The sequence below is a fragment of the Colletes latitarsis genome, chromosome 12 (genome assembly GCF_051014445.1).
Source record: "Colletes latitarsis isolate SP2378_abdomen chromosome 12, iyColLati1, whole genome shotgun sequence".
NCBI classification, from domain to species: domain Eukaryota; kingdom Metazoa; phylum Arthropoda; class Insecta; order Hymenoptera; family Colletidae; genus Colletes; species Colletes latitarsis.
Window position 1 is genome coordinate 25,194,938 of NC_135145.1, and position 14,371 is coordinate 25,209,308.

A 14,371-nucleotide genomic window follows, 5' to 3' on the forward strand; every position below is an offset into this window, starting at 1 on the left:
TTTCATAATTTTGTTTGACGCTCAACAGAAAAGTTGTTTAATACTTTTTTGTAGGTACCTATGGGCTCTACTTTAGAAAAAAGTTTCATTGAAATATATTCACTATTATAGGAATTATGGCTGTTTGAAAATTGAAGCATTTTTTTGGGGGTTTTTCTAACATTACGAGGTCAAGGAACAACTTTTCGAATATTTTTAGAATTTCTACATATTCTACACTAAAATACGCGTCGTTTGGCGCTTTGAACATTAAAATCGTTCAATCCGTTCAGGAGTTATGATGTTTTAAAGATTCGCATGAAGCATTTCTGGCCTGAAATTATGTTTTTGATGAGGAATTTTTTTCTCGAAAAGGGGTAGGATTTCGAGGGTACGTCTATTGACCAAAAATACTTGCAATTAACCCCTCCAACTAAATATATTTTTTTTAGAACGATTTGAAATTTTTTTTCTTCGTCGAAAAATTTAGGAACTACCCCTTGTCGATTTTTCATGAAAATTCGTTTTTCATTTTTAATAATTTTGTTTGACGCTCAACAGAAAAGTTGTTTAATACTTTTTTGTAGGTACCTATGGGCTCTACTTTAGAAAAAAGTTTCATTGAAATATATTCACTATTATAGGAATTATGGCTGTTTGAAAATTGAAGCATTTTTTTGGGGGTTTTTCTAACATTACGAGGTCAAGGAACAACTTTTCGAATATTTTTAGAATTTCTACATATTCTACACTAAAATACGCGTCGTTTGGCGCTTTGAACATTAAAATCGTTCAATCCGTTCAGGAGTTATGATGTTTTAAAGATTCGCATGAAGCATTTCTGGCCTGAAATTATGTTTTTGATGAGGAATTTTTTTCTCGAAAAGGGGTAGGATTTCGAGGGTACGTCTATTGACCAAAAATACTTGCAATTAACCCCTCCAACTAAATATATTTTTTTTAGAACGATTTGAAATTTTTTTTCTTCGTCGAAAAATTTAGGAACTACCCCTTGTCGATTTTTCATGAAAATTCGTTTTTCATTTTTAATAATTTTGTTTGACGTCCTACAGAAAAGTTGTTTAATACTTTTTTGTACATACCTATGGGCTCTACTTTAGAAAAAAGTTTCATTGAAATATATTCACTATTATAGGAATTATGGCTGTTTGAAAATTGAAGCATTTTTTTGGGGGTTTTCTAACATTACGAGGTCAAGGAACAACTTTTCGGATATTTTTAGAATTTCTACATATTCTACACTAAAATACGCGTCGTTTGGCGCTTTGAACATTAAAATCGTTCAATCCGTTCAGGAGTTATGATGTTTTAAAGATATGCATGAAATTTAAGTGAAACATATCAACGTATGGTCAGACATTACATTTTCGGTTAGGAATTTTTTTCTCGAAAGTGGGTAGGATTTCGAGGGTATGTCTATTCACCAAAAATGCTTGTAATTGACCCCTCTAGCTAAAAATAATTTTTCTAGAACGATTTGAAATTTTTATTTTCGTCAAATAATTTAGGCACCCTACCCCCAGTCGAGTTTTTTTAAGTATTCGTTTTTCATTTTTAGTAATTTTATTTGACGTCCCACAGAAAAGTTGTCTAATACTTCTCTGTACATACCTATGGGCTCTACTTTAGAAAAAAGTTTCATTGAAATATATTCACTATTATAGGAATTATGGCTGTTTGAAAATTGAAGCATTTTTTGGGGGGTTTTCTAACATTACGAGGTCAAGGAACAACTTTTCGGATATTTTTAGAATTTCTACATATTCTACACTAAAATACGCGTCGTTTGGCGCTTTGAACATTAAAATCGTTCAATCCGTTCAAAAGTTATGGTGTTTTAAAGATTCGCATGAGGCATTTCTGGCCTGAAATTATGTTTTTGATGAGGAATTTTTTTCTCGAAGAAGGGGTAGGATTTCGAGGATATGTCTCTTCACCAAAAATGATCGTAATCAACCCCTGCAACTAAAAATAATTTTTTCAGAACGATTTGAAACACATGAAACTTGAGGGGAATCATTCATTCATAAACAGACATTATATTTTCATTAATGAATTTTTTTCTCGAAATTGGATAGGATTTCGGGGGTATGCGTAATGACCAAAAATGATTGCAATCAACTCTTGCAACCGAAAATAATTTTTCCAGAACGATTTTACATTTTTGTAATTGAATTTTTCAACTTTTTAAGGAAGCCTCAGTGAAGAAATCGATATTCTTCATTTTCGTCTTATTTTGGCGTCTAAAATTTTTCCCAGGGGTGGCTGAACACCCTGTATATTACCACCTCCTTATTTAAGGCAAGATTCCTTCAAAAAATGCCTGATCTGTTACTTGGCCTGTTGTTTATTAATGGAACCTAGTTTTTCGAGTGACGTGTTTGCAAACTTTAATCGAAGTCTGCATTGAGGACACACCCCCACACACACACACTCATTCAGAGAGCTTCCGGAATTTCGGAAGCATTTCGGCCGAGGTTAATAGTCGCGAAGATACATTGTTCGACGAAAGTTTGGGCATACCTAATACTAGGATTAACCAACTGGGACTAACCAGACAATAATAAATGAAGTTCACGTGATCGTACTACTTTCGAAAGTTAGTTGCTCCCAAAAATCAAAAACACAAACGAAACTTATTGATTTCTTATTGCAAATGCAGAGGAATTCATTTAGTCAAATTCCAAAAATAGACTTTGAAGCGAATTCGACAAAATTGCTCTTCGAATAACCTTCAAAACTCCCACTGAATCAAAAATAAATAGTACAAGTATTTTTGTGCAATAAAAATCTTAATAAAAACTCAGAAAAACATAAACAAATATCTAATTAAAAGTTTAGTGTTTATATGACAGTATTTTTCTCAAAAACTTCAAATTCCATACAAATTAAAATAATTTAAGGAATGAAATTTAAATAAAAGCTTAATAGAAAGATTTTGAGTAATTTAAACGATATTTCTTGATAAATAATTTGGCTGTTCGCATTTTCACGGTTCGTCCTTAACTGAACGCGAATGATACGAGGATCCGGAAGTGCTACAGCGTGCGAAGAATAAAATTTGTCTGGAATTTCCTAATGGAGCAATATACATGCAAAGTAGCTTCCGGTGTACAAGGCAATGTATGGAGAGTGTGAACTTACGTGTAAGTTTTCAAGTTTCAACTACCAGGACAGTCTCGAGTTTAAAGTTGATCGGTAACTTTAAATTCCTTGTTAAGGATACCCATCTGCAGAGATGCTTGCATTATAGATTATTATGGAACATCGTTGCGAAATGCTTTTAAAGACAATCATTTCGTCGAGCAATAGCAAACTTTCTTCTCGAAAATAATAATGGCTTACTTTCTTATACGAGGAGCTACCTCAAAATAAACTAAATTATTCTTTATGAACATGTATATTAAAATTTACTATCTCTTAATAATTCATTCGATTTTTCGTTTATCTTCTCTGATTGAAAAAGAATAGGAAATATTTTATTTTTGTGTCGAAATAGAAAAAGAAACACTTTTTTTTTAGTGAAAATCAATACTTTGTAAACGTTCTTTTTTATAGAAAAATATTTATATGATTGTTTTACGTTCTGATTTGAAGTAAGAATCAAAGTTAATTTTATTAGTAATATTCTAATGGGATTCTTATGATAAATATTGAAATGAGGCGAAAATCAAGATTCAATTATTGAAAAATTGAATTACAAAAATGTAAAATCGTTCTGAAAAAATTATTCTCGGTTGCAAGAATTGATTGCAATCATTTTTGGTCATTACGCATACCCCCGAAATCCTATCCAATTTCGAGAAAAAAATTCATTAATGAAAATATAATGTCTGTTCATGAATGAATGATTCCCCTCAAATTTCATGTGTTCCAAATCGTTCTGAAAAAATTATTTTTAGTTGCAGGGGTCGATTATAATCAATTTTGGTGAGCAGACATACCCTCGAAATCCTACCCCTTTTCGAGAAAAAAATTCCTCATCAAAAACATAATTTCAGGCCAGAAATGCTTCATGCGAATCTTTAAAACACCATAACTTCTGAACGGATTGGACGATTTTAATGTTCAAAGCGCCAAACGACGCGTATTTTAGTGTAGAATATGTAGAAATTCTAAAAATATTCGAAATTTTGTTCCTTGACCTCGTAATGTTAGAAAAACCCCAAAAAAATTCTTCAATTTTCAAACTGCCATAATTCCTATAATAGTGAATATATTTCAATGAAACTTTTTTCTGAAGTAGAGCCCATAGGTATGTACAAAAAAGTATTAGACAACTTTTCTGTAGAGCGCCAAACAAAATTATTAAAAATGAAGAACGAATTTTCAAGAAAAATCGACAGGGGGTAGTTTCTAAATTTTTCCACGAAAAAAAAAATTTCAAATCGTTCTAAAAAAAATATATTCAGTTGTGGGGGTCAATTACAATTATTTTTGGTCATTATACATACCCTCGAAATTCTACCCAGTTTTGAGAAAAAAATTCCTCATCAAAAACATAATTTCAGGCCAGAAATGCTTCATGCGAATCTTTAAAACACCATAACTTTTGAACGGATTGGACGATTTTAATGTTCAAAGCGCCAAACGACGCGTATTTTAGTGTAGAATATGTAGAAATTCTAAAAATATTCGAAAAGTTGTTCCCTGACCTCGTAATGTTAGAAAAACCCCAAAAATTTTCTTCAATTTTCAAACAGCCATAATTCCTATAATAGTGAATATATTTCAATGAAACTTTTTTCTAAAGTAGAGCCCATAGGTATGTACAAAAAAGTATTAGACAACTTTTCTGTAGAGCGCCAAACAAAATGATTAAAAATGAAGAACGAATTTTCAAGAAAAATCGACAGGGGTAGTTCCTAAATTTTTCGACGAAGAAAAAAAATTTCAAATCATTCTAAAAAAAATATATTCAGTTGTGGGGGTCAATTACAATCATTTTTGGTCATTATACATACCCTCGAAATTCTACCCAGTTTTGAGAAAAAAATTCCTCATCAAAAACATAATTTCAGGCCAGAAATGCTTCATGCGAATCTTTAAAACACCATAACTTTTGAACGGATTGGACGATTTTAATGTTCAAAGCGCCAAACGACGCGTATTTTAGTGTAGAATACGTAGAAATTCTAAAAATATTCGGAAAGTTGTTCCTTGACCTCGTAATGTTAGAAAAACCCCCAAAAAATTCTTCAATTTTCAAACTGCCATAATTCCTATAATAGTGAATATATTTCAATGAAACTTTTTTCTAAAGTAGAGCCCATAGGTATGCACAAAAAAGTATTAGACAACTTTTCTGTAGAGCGCCAAACAAAATTATTAAAAATGAAGAACGAATTTTCAAGAAAAATCGACAGGGGGTAGTTTCTAAATTTTTCCACGAAAAAAAAAATTTCAAATCGTTCTAAAAAAAATATATTCAATTGTGGGGGTCAATTACAATCATTTTTGGTCATTACACATACCCTCGAAATCCTACCCAATTTCGAGAAAAAAATTCAGTTCAGGCGAAACTTTAAAAATTAATAACTTTTTAACGAAGCCTCCATCAAGAAATTAGTATTCTTAATTTTCGCCTTATTTTGGCCTCTAGAATCCCCTAGAACACCCTGTATATTATTTTTAGTTACCAATACCATTTTAAAAACACTTTACTAAAATAAAGTAAATAAATTTTAATAGAATTTGCATTATCCTCTCATAATTTTGATAATCTCGTGCAATTTGATATTCTACTCCTCGAAACTACTCTCCATTCGAGCCAATACATTTCTACCAGCGTTATTTCCAACAGTGGAAACAGTTCTAGGACTCTGCAGCGGGAATACTGTTTATTGCCTCGGGCAATTTTTCTTCCACTTCGTCTGCACCAATGAATCGCTTTCCTTTTATAGTTTCTTCATTCATGAGAATAAAAAAAAACTTGCACGTAGCGAGAGTTCGAAAACACCGTATTGACACTGTTACAAAAATTGTTACAACTGGGAAAAACATTCGCATACAAATATTATTTCACTTAAAAACCGATTACAATACGAAAATTTTGATAAAAACGATAGATAATTTGTTTAACTAACGTGTGACTTTAGAATATAGAGGAACACAAGTGTTTTAGAGGCATTCGTAAGCAGTAAAACATATTAATCGTGGGCGTCTGACTTATGGTTGACCTTTACTACTGTCACCTTTCTTCGACCTTTTTTCGTGATTTTTTTTCTAACGACAGGTAGGTTGTTTCGCAATGAAATTTTGCAGACATATTTATTTGTCTTTTAGGTATGTACAGTATTTTTTTCATCGAAAAATATTGAAAATTGCGAGAGTTATACCTTTTTGTTTAAAAAAACGCATTTCAACTGGCTTATGTGATATTTCGAGATTTAGCGGATCGATTTACTTCAAATTTGGGGAAAATATTCAGCAGACACGTCTTTATACCTGGGAGTACAGATTTTAAAAAATATTGAGTTTTACTATTTTTTTTAACACGCTAAAGACAAACGAACGATTAACAAATAGAAATTCGGAACTTGAAGCGTCGCCATTTTTTTATTTATCAAAATTTTGACTTCTCCTTAATTCCTGCTATAACTACAACCTTCCTAACGAGATTGCAAATACTTCAACCCCCTCTGTTTAAAATTATCAGGAATTCTGAAAGCCATTGGGGCACCTTTTTGAGAGCAATTAAACAAGCTATAACTCCCACAATTTTTAATATTTTTCCATGAAAAAAATACTGTACATGCTCGTAAGCTGACTAAATATATCCACAAAGTTTCAGTACAAAAGAGGCTACCTATCACTAAAAAAAAAAATCACAAAAAGTCTAGGCTAGAACTTTCACGAAATAAATTCACCAATTTTGGAACCAAAGACATTTTTGTAACGCGATTTCAATTAGAATTTGTATAGTTGGTAAGTGAACAGCGAGTATGGATTATGGATATTCAATTTCTGCTAGTGACGTCTTTTGAGCTGGTTCAGTTGCTATCAAACTCCGGCCAGAAACAACGCAACATGCCGCGTGGAACGAGTCGACAGTTTACGGGGGCAAAGTTTATGCAAATGGACGCGCGTTGAATGCCGTCGGTAATTGAATCTAATTCTTATTCCTCGAACGTGTGTCCCGTAAAGCCGTGAGCCTCGTAGAACTACTCTCAAGCGTACTTACGTTTTCTTTGCTTTCTCGTCCGTGTACAGAGGCGTCTGACTAAAATCAGGTACATCTACTTTGAGGAACAGGACGAAATGTCACTTGGAACATTTATTTGGGCAATTATTGCAATTTTTTTTATTCAAAATTGATTAATTCTTTGTTTTGAATGCTGATATTTACCTGAAATACTATCGAATTGAAAACATAGATTCTAGAGGTCAAAATAAGACGAAAATCAAGAATATTAATTTCTTAATTGAGGCTTCGTTAAAGAGTTATTAACGTTTAAAGTTTCGACAGTTTTGAATTTTTTTCTCGAAAATGCGCAGGATTTCGAGGTTATGTCTGTTCACCAAAAATTATTGTAATTAACCCCTGCAACTAAAAATATTTTTTCCAGAACGATTTGAAATTTTTTTTTTCCCCCGTCGAGAAATTTCACAACTTCTCGAATTTTTTTCTCGAAAATGGGGAGGATTTCGGGGGTATGTCTGTTCACCAAAAATGATTGTAATCGACCCCCAGAGCTAGCAGTATTTTTTTCAGGACGATTCGAAAGACATGAAATTTTAGGGGAATCATTCATTCATGATCAGACATTATATTTTTAGTAACGAATTTTTTTCTCGAAACTGGGGAGGATTTCGGGGGTATGTCTAATGACAAAAAATGATTGCAATCGACCCTTGCAACCAAATTAATTTTTCCAGATCGATTTGCAAAATTTTTTCGTCGAGAAATTTTGGCGCCAAATTAGATTTTCAGTAATGAATTTTTTTCTCGACAATGCGCAGGATTTCGGGGGTATGTCTAACGACCAAAAATGATTGCAATCGACCCTTGCAACCGACAATAATTTTTCCAGACCGATTTGCAAAATTTTTTCGTCGAGAAATTTTGGCGCCAAATTAGATTTTCAGTAATGAATTTTTTTCTCGAAAATGCGCAAGATTTCGGGGGTATGTCTAATGACAAAAAATGATTGCAATCGACCCCTGCAACCGACAATAATTTTTCCAGACCGATTTGCAAAATTTTTACGTCGAGAAATTTTGGCACCAAATTAGATTTTCAGTAATGAATTTTTTTCTCGAAAGTGGGGAGGATTTCGAGGGTATGTGTAATGACCAAAAATGATTGCAATCGACCCTTGCAACCGATTTAATTTTTTCAGACCGATTTGCAAAATTTTTTCGTCGAGAAATTTTGGCGCCAAATTAGATTTTCAGTAATGAATTTTTTTCTCGAAAATGCGAAGGATTTCGGGGGTATGTCTATTCACCAAAAATAATTGCAATCGACCCTTGCAACTGACAATAATTTTTCCAGACCGATTTGCAAAATTTTTTCGTCGAGAAATTTTGGCGCCAAATTAGATTTTCAGTAATGAATTTTTTTCTCGAAAATGCGCAGGATTTCGAGGGTATGTGTAATGACCAAAAATGATTGTAATTAACCCTTGCAACCGACAATAATTTTTCCAGAACGATTTGCAAAATTTTTTCGTCGAGAAATTTTGGCGCCAAATTAGATTTTCAGTAATGAATTTTTATCTCGAAAATGCGCAAGATTTCGGGGGTATGTCTAATGACAAAAAATGATTGCAATCGACCCTTGCAACCGACAATAATTTTTTCCAGACCGATTTGCAAAATTTTTTCGTCGAGAAATTTTGGCGCCAAATTAGATTTTCAGTAATGAATTTTTTTCTCGAAACTGGGGAGGATTTCGAGGGTATGTCTATTCACCAAAAATGATTGTAATTAACCCTTGCAACCGACAATAATTTTTCCAGACCGTTTTGAAATTGCTGTCGTTTGTGAATCAATATTTTTAACATAGAGATTGGCGTCCCCATTGATCCCACGCTAAATTTAAAATTTAAAACGCAACTCGAGCGGCGATCTTCCTGTCTGGTATCTGTCAATTCATTGGTACGGCCATTAACTAATTTATTAATTCAGTTATCTGTTTCTGGGCGCGCAGGTCGTGATCTTCTGTTATTGTGAAAAAAACACCGGACAAACCTAATCTCGTAGCCACCCACGGTACAATTGAAATGCTAATTCCCATTTATGGGCTAATCGTCGTGTTGTTTGGGAAAGTCGTTTGTCGGATGACGACGTGGTCCAAGTCCATGCTTGAGCTGCTTTTATTCGCATAACACGGTTCAGATAATGCTTTTCACCGAAATATTTCTCTTCGAAATGCTTGTTTCGACAGCATTGAATGTTTTATTGTGCAGAATTTACTTTGTTTACTTATGTAATTGTTTGTTTTGGTTTTGATTCGATTTATTTGTTAATGATTGCTTATGGGTTTGAGGATTTTGGTCAAAGTCTAAGTAAAATGGTTTATTTTACAGTTTGCAGTTTTGGAAATTTGTATCTTTGAAAGAATTTTTATTTTTGTAACTGTAATGAATTTCGTTTTTGTTTATGGAGGGTGTTCCCCTAGGGGAAATTTTAATGGGGGATTCTGGAGGCCAAAATAAGACGAAAATCAAGAATAACAATTTGTTGATCGAGGCTTCGTTAAAAAGTTATTAATTTTTAAAGTTTCAATCGTAATGAATTTTTTTCTCGAAAATGCGCAAGATTTTGGGGTTATGTGTAATGACCAAAAATGATTGTAATTGACCCCTGCAATAGAAAATATTTTTTCCAAAACGATTTGAGACACATGAAATTTGAGGGGAATCATTCATTCATAAACAGACATTATATTTTCATTAATGAATTTTTTTCTCGAAAATGCGTGGGATTTCGGGGGTATGTCTATTCACCAAAAATGATTATAATTCACCCCTACAGCTAACAATATTTTTTTCAGAACGATTTGAAATTTTTTAATTTCGCTGAAAAATTTCCTACAGCTATTGAATTTTTTTTCTAGAAACTGGGTAGAATTTCGGGGGTATGGCTCTTCACCAAAAATAATTGTAATTGACCCCTGCAGCCAACAGTATTTTTTTTGGAACGATTTGAAATTTTTTTTTCGTCGAGAAATTCAGGCACCCCTACCCTCTGTTGATTTCTCTTAAGAATTCGTTTTTTATTTTTAATAAATTTGCTTTACGCTACACAGAAAAGTTGTTTAACACTTTTTTGTAGCTATTCATGAACTCTATTTCAAAAAAAAGTTTCATTCAAATATATTCACTATTCTAGGAATTATGGCCGTTTGAAAATTGTACCACTTTTATGGGGTTTTTTTCAGTTCACGGGGTTAAAGACCGACTTTTCGAATATTTTTGTAATTGCTACATATTCTACACCAAAATACGCGGCGTTTGGCTTTTTGAACATTAAAATTGACCAATCCATTCAGGAGTTATGGTGTTTTAAAGATTTTACAGGAAGAATTTTTGGCCTGGAATTATATTTTCGGTAAAGAATTTTTTTCTCGAAAGTGGGTAGAATTTCGGGGGTATGTATATTGACCAAAAATAATTGTAATTCACCCCCACAGCTAACAGGATTTTTTTCAGAACGATTTGAATGATTTTAATTTCGTCGAAAAATTTCACATCTTTTCGAATTTTTTTCTCGAAAGTGGGTAGAATTTCGGGGGTATGTCTATTCACCAAAAATGATTGTAATTCATCCCCACAGTTAACAATATTTTTTTCAGAACGATTTGAAATATTTTAATATCGTCGAAAAATTTCCCATCTTCTCGAATTTTTTTCTCGAAAGTGGGTAGAATTTTAGGGGTATGTATATTGACCAAAAATGATTGTAATTCACCCCCCTAGCTAAAAATAATTTTTCCAGAACGATTTGAAATTTTTGAATTTAATTGTTAATAACTTTTTAACAAAGCTTCAGTGAAGAAATTGATATTCTTGATTTTCGTCTTATTTTGGCCTCTAGAATCCCCCATTAAAATTTTTCAGTGTGGATGCAACTGTCTATAGTCAACTAATATTAGTGTTTTTTAATTTTCTCCTAACATAAATTCAAAACAATTCTTGTAAATGCTTCAATGCTTTGTATTTGTTCACATCGTGGTAGAATTCTAGAAATACTAATTTTCTATACCTCTACAAGCTTTATAGTGTATTTTATAGTTTCATCCCCCCAGTTGAACCTACAATAAAGATCCCAATATTCCCAAATTTTAATAAAAGAATCTACTATTAAATCCTTGCTCTTAAAACACCAATGAAGTATAAATAACATTGCAGAAAATTACCAAAAGTAAGTGTAATCACGTAGAACTCTAGAAATACTAATTTTCTATACCTCTACAAGCTCTATAGTGTATTTTATAGTTTCATCCCCCAGTTGAACCTACAATAAAGATCCCAATATTTCCAAATTTTAATAAAAGAATCAACTATTAAATCCTTGCTCTTGCAATATAAGGAACGTTGCAGAAAATGGGGGGAAATAATAAACAAAAAATAAGTGTATTTTATAATTTCATCCCCCAGTTGAACCTACAATAAAGATCCCAATATTTCCAAATTTAATTAAAAGAATCAACTATTAAAACACCAAGTATAAAGAACATTGCAGAAAATAACGAACGAAAGGTAAGTGTAATCACGTAGAACTCTAGAAATACTAATTTTCTATACCTCTACAAGCTTTATAGTGTATTTTATAGTTTCATCCCCCAGTTGAACCTACAATAAAGATCCCAATATTTCCAAATTTTAATAAAAGAATCAATTATTAAATCCTTGCTCTTGCAATATAAGGAACGTTGCAGAAAATGGGGGGAAATAATAAACAAAAAATAAGTGTATTTTATAATTTCATCCCCCAGTTGAACCTACAATAAAGATCCCAATATTTCCAAATTTTATTAAAAGAATCAACTATTAAAACACCAAGTATAAAGAACATTGCAGAAAATAACGAAAGGTAAGTGTAATCACGTAGAATGCTAAACGCGTTAGGTCGCCGGGGGTTTGGCGTCGCTTCCGGTTAGCTGACGTAAAATTCGACTAAAAAGTTTTCGACCGTCGAGGGACCTTTGTGCCGCGTCCCTTTGACCGTTTGGCTTATATCTTGGCAACGAATGCGTCGTGGCAGGGGAGAAATCGTTAAGGGAGATTGAGCAGAGGGGAGGGAAACGACCAACGGAAGAATGCTCGAAGACGGCTGGCCGGATGAAACGGCCAGATATCCGAGGAAACTGACGGAAGTGAGAGGAGTTGGAGGAACTCGAGATGGAAATGAAAGGGACCGATCAGAGATGGAACGAAGGCGAAACGTGCTCGACTTTTCTTTGAATCCACCCAGTCGCGGCTCCAAACTCGCTTTTTAATTTATTTTTCTCGGGGAATCGATTCGTTCTGTCTTAAAAAACAAAGTACAGGACTGAAAGATCTAGACTTGAGATTATTTTGGTTTTCTACTACAATTTAAGGGGCTTTTCTACTGTAAAACGCGATTTTTTATGTTAAACAGTGTAAAAAGCAATAATTTGTGAAGAGAACCTCTCTGATACGTCTTCTCTCTCGCGTGTCGCGAGACGCACTGACTAATCAAGATGGCGCACCATGGTGGCTTGCGTCATGGTGGCGCCACCACTGATCGACTAGGCGAAGTAAGTTGAAAAATTTGGGCACCTGCCCACAGTTTTTCATTTTTAGTAATTTTGTTTAACGTTTTACAGAGAAGATGTTTAATACTTTTTTGTAGGTACCTATGGGCTCTACTTTGGAAAAAAGTTTCATTGAAATATATTCACTATTGTAGGAGTTATGGCTGTTTGAAAATTGAAGAATTTTTTTGGGGTTTTTCTAACATTACGAGGTCAAGGAACAACTTTCCGAATATTTTTAGAATTTCTACATATTCTACACTAAAATACGCGTCGTTTGGCGCTTTGAACATTAAAATCGTTCAATCCGTTCAAAAGTTATGGTGTTTTAAAGATTCGAATGAAATTTTGGAATGACATTTCTGGCCAGAAATTATATTTTCGTTAAAGAATTTTTTTCTCGAAAATGATTAGGATTTCGAGGGTATGTCTATTGACCAAAAATGATTGTAATTGACCCCTGCAGGCACAAGTATTTTTTTTAGAACGATTTGAAATTTTTTAATTTTGTCAAAAAATTTCAGAACTTCTCGAATTTTTTTCTGGAAACTGGGTAGGATTTCGGGGGTAGGTTTGTTCACCAAAAATGATTATAATTGACCCCTGCAGCCAACAGTATTTTTTTTTGAACGATTTGAAATTGTTTTTCTACGTCGAAAAATTTAATAACTACCCCCTATCGATTTCTCTTGAAACTTAGTTTTTTATTTTTAATAATTTTGTTTGACGTCTTACAGAAAAGTTGTTTAATACTTTTTCGTAGATACTCATGAGCTCTATCTCAGGAAAAAGTTTCATTGAAATATATTCACTATTATAGTAGTTATGGCCATTTGAAAATTGTACCATTTTTAGGGGGTTTTTTTCAGTTTACGGGGTCAAGGATCAACTTTTCTTATATTTTTGCAATTTCTACATATTCTACACTAAAATACGCGTCGTTTGGCGCTTTGAACATTAAAATCGTTCAATCCGTTCAGAAGTTATGGTGTTTTAAAGATTCGCATGAAGCATTTCTGGCCTGAAATTATGTTTTTGATGAGGAATTTTTTTCTCGAAAAGGGGTAGGATTTCGAGGGTACGTCTATTGACCAAAAATGATTATAATCGACCCCTGGAACTAAATATATTTTTTTTAGAACGATTTGAAATTTTTTTTCTTCGTCGAAAAATTTAAGCACCTACCCCCTGTCGATTTTTCTTGAAAATTCGTTTTTCATTTTTAATAATTTTGTTTGACGCTCAACAGAAAAGTTGTTTAATACTTTTTTGTAGGTACCTATGGGCTCTACTTTAGAAAAAAGTTTCATTGAAGTATATTCACTATTGTAGGAATTATGGCTGTTTGAAAATTGAAGAATTTTTTGGGGGTTTTTCTAACATTACGAGGTCAAGGAACAACTTTCCGAATATTTTTAGAATTTCTACATATTCTACACTAAAATACGCGTCGTTTGGCGCTTTGAACATTAAAATCGTTCAATCCGTTCAGAAGTTATGGTGTTTTAAAGATTCGCATGAAGCATTTCTGGCCTGAAATTATGTTTTTGATGAGGAATTTTTTTCTCGAAAAGGGGTAGGATTTCGAGGGTACGTCTATTGACCAAAAATGATTATAACCGACCCCTGGAACTAAATATATTT

The 14,371-nt window shown here is 33.0% G+C and overlaps 2 protein-coding genes across 2 annotated transcripts in view; one reads left to right on the forward strand and one right to left on the reverse strand.

Moving 5' to 3' along the window:
* LOC143348962 (uncharacterized) overlaps positions 1–14,371 on the reverse strand; it is a 438,943-nt gene that overhangs the window by 321,083 nt on the left and 103,489 nt on the right. The window lies entirely within an intron of this gene.
* Positions 6,905–14,371, forward strand: part of Muted (biogenesis of lysosome-related organelles complex 1 subunit 5) — a 137,029-nt gene continuing 129,562 nt past the window's right edge. The window contains exon 1 of the mRNA XM_076779765.1: positions 6,905–6,908. The gene's annotated coding sequence lies outside the window, so the exon portion shown is untranslated. The remainder of the gene's footprint in view (positions 6,909–14,371) is intronic.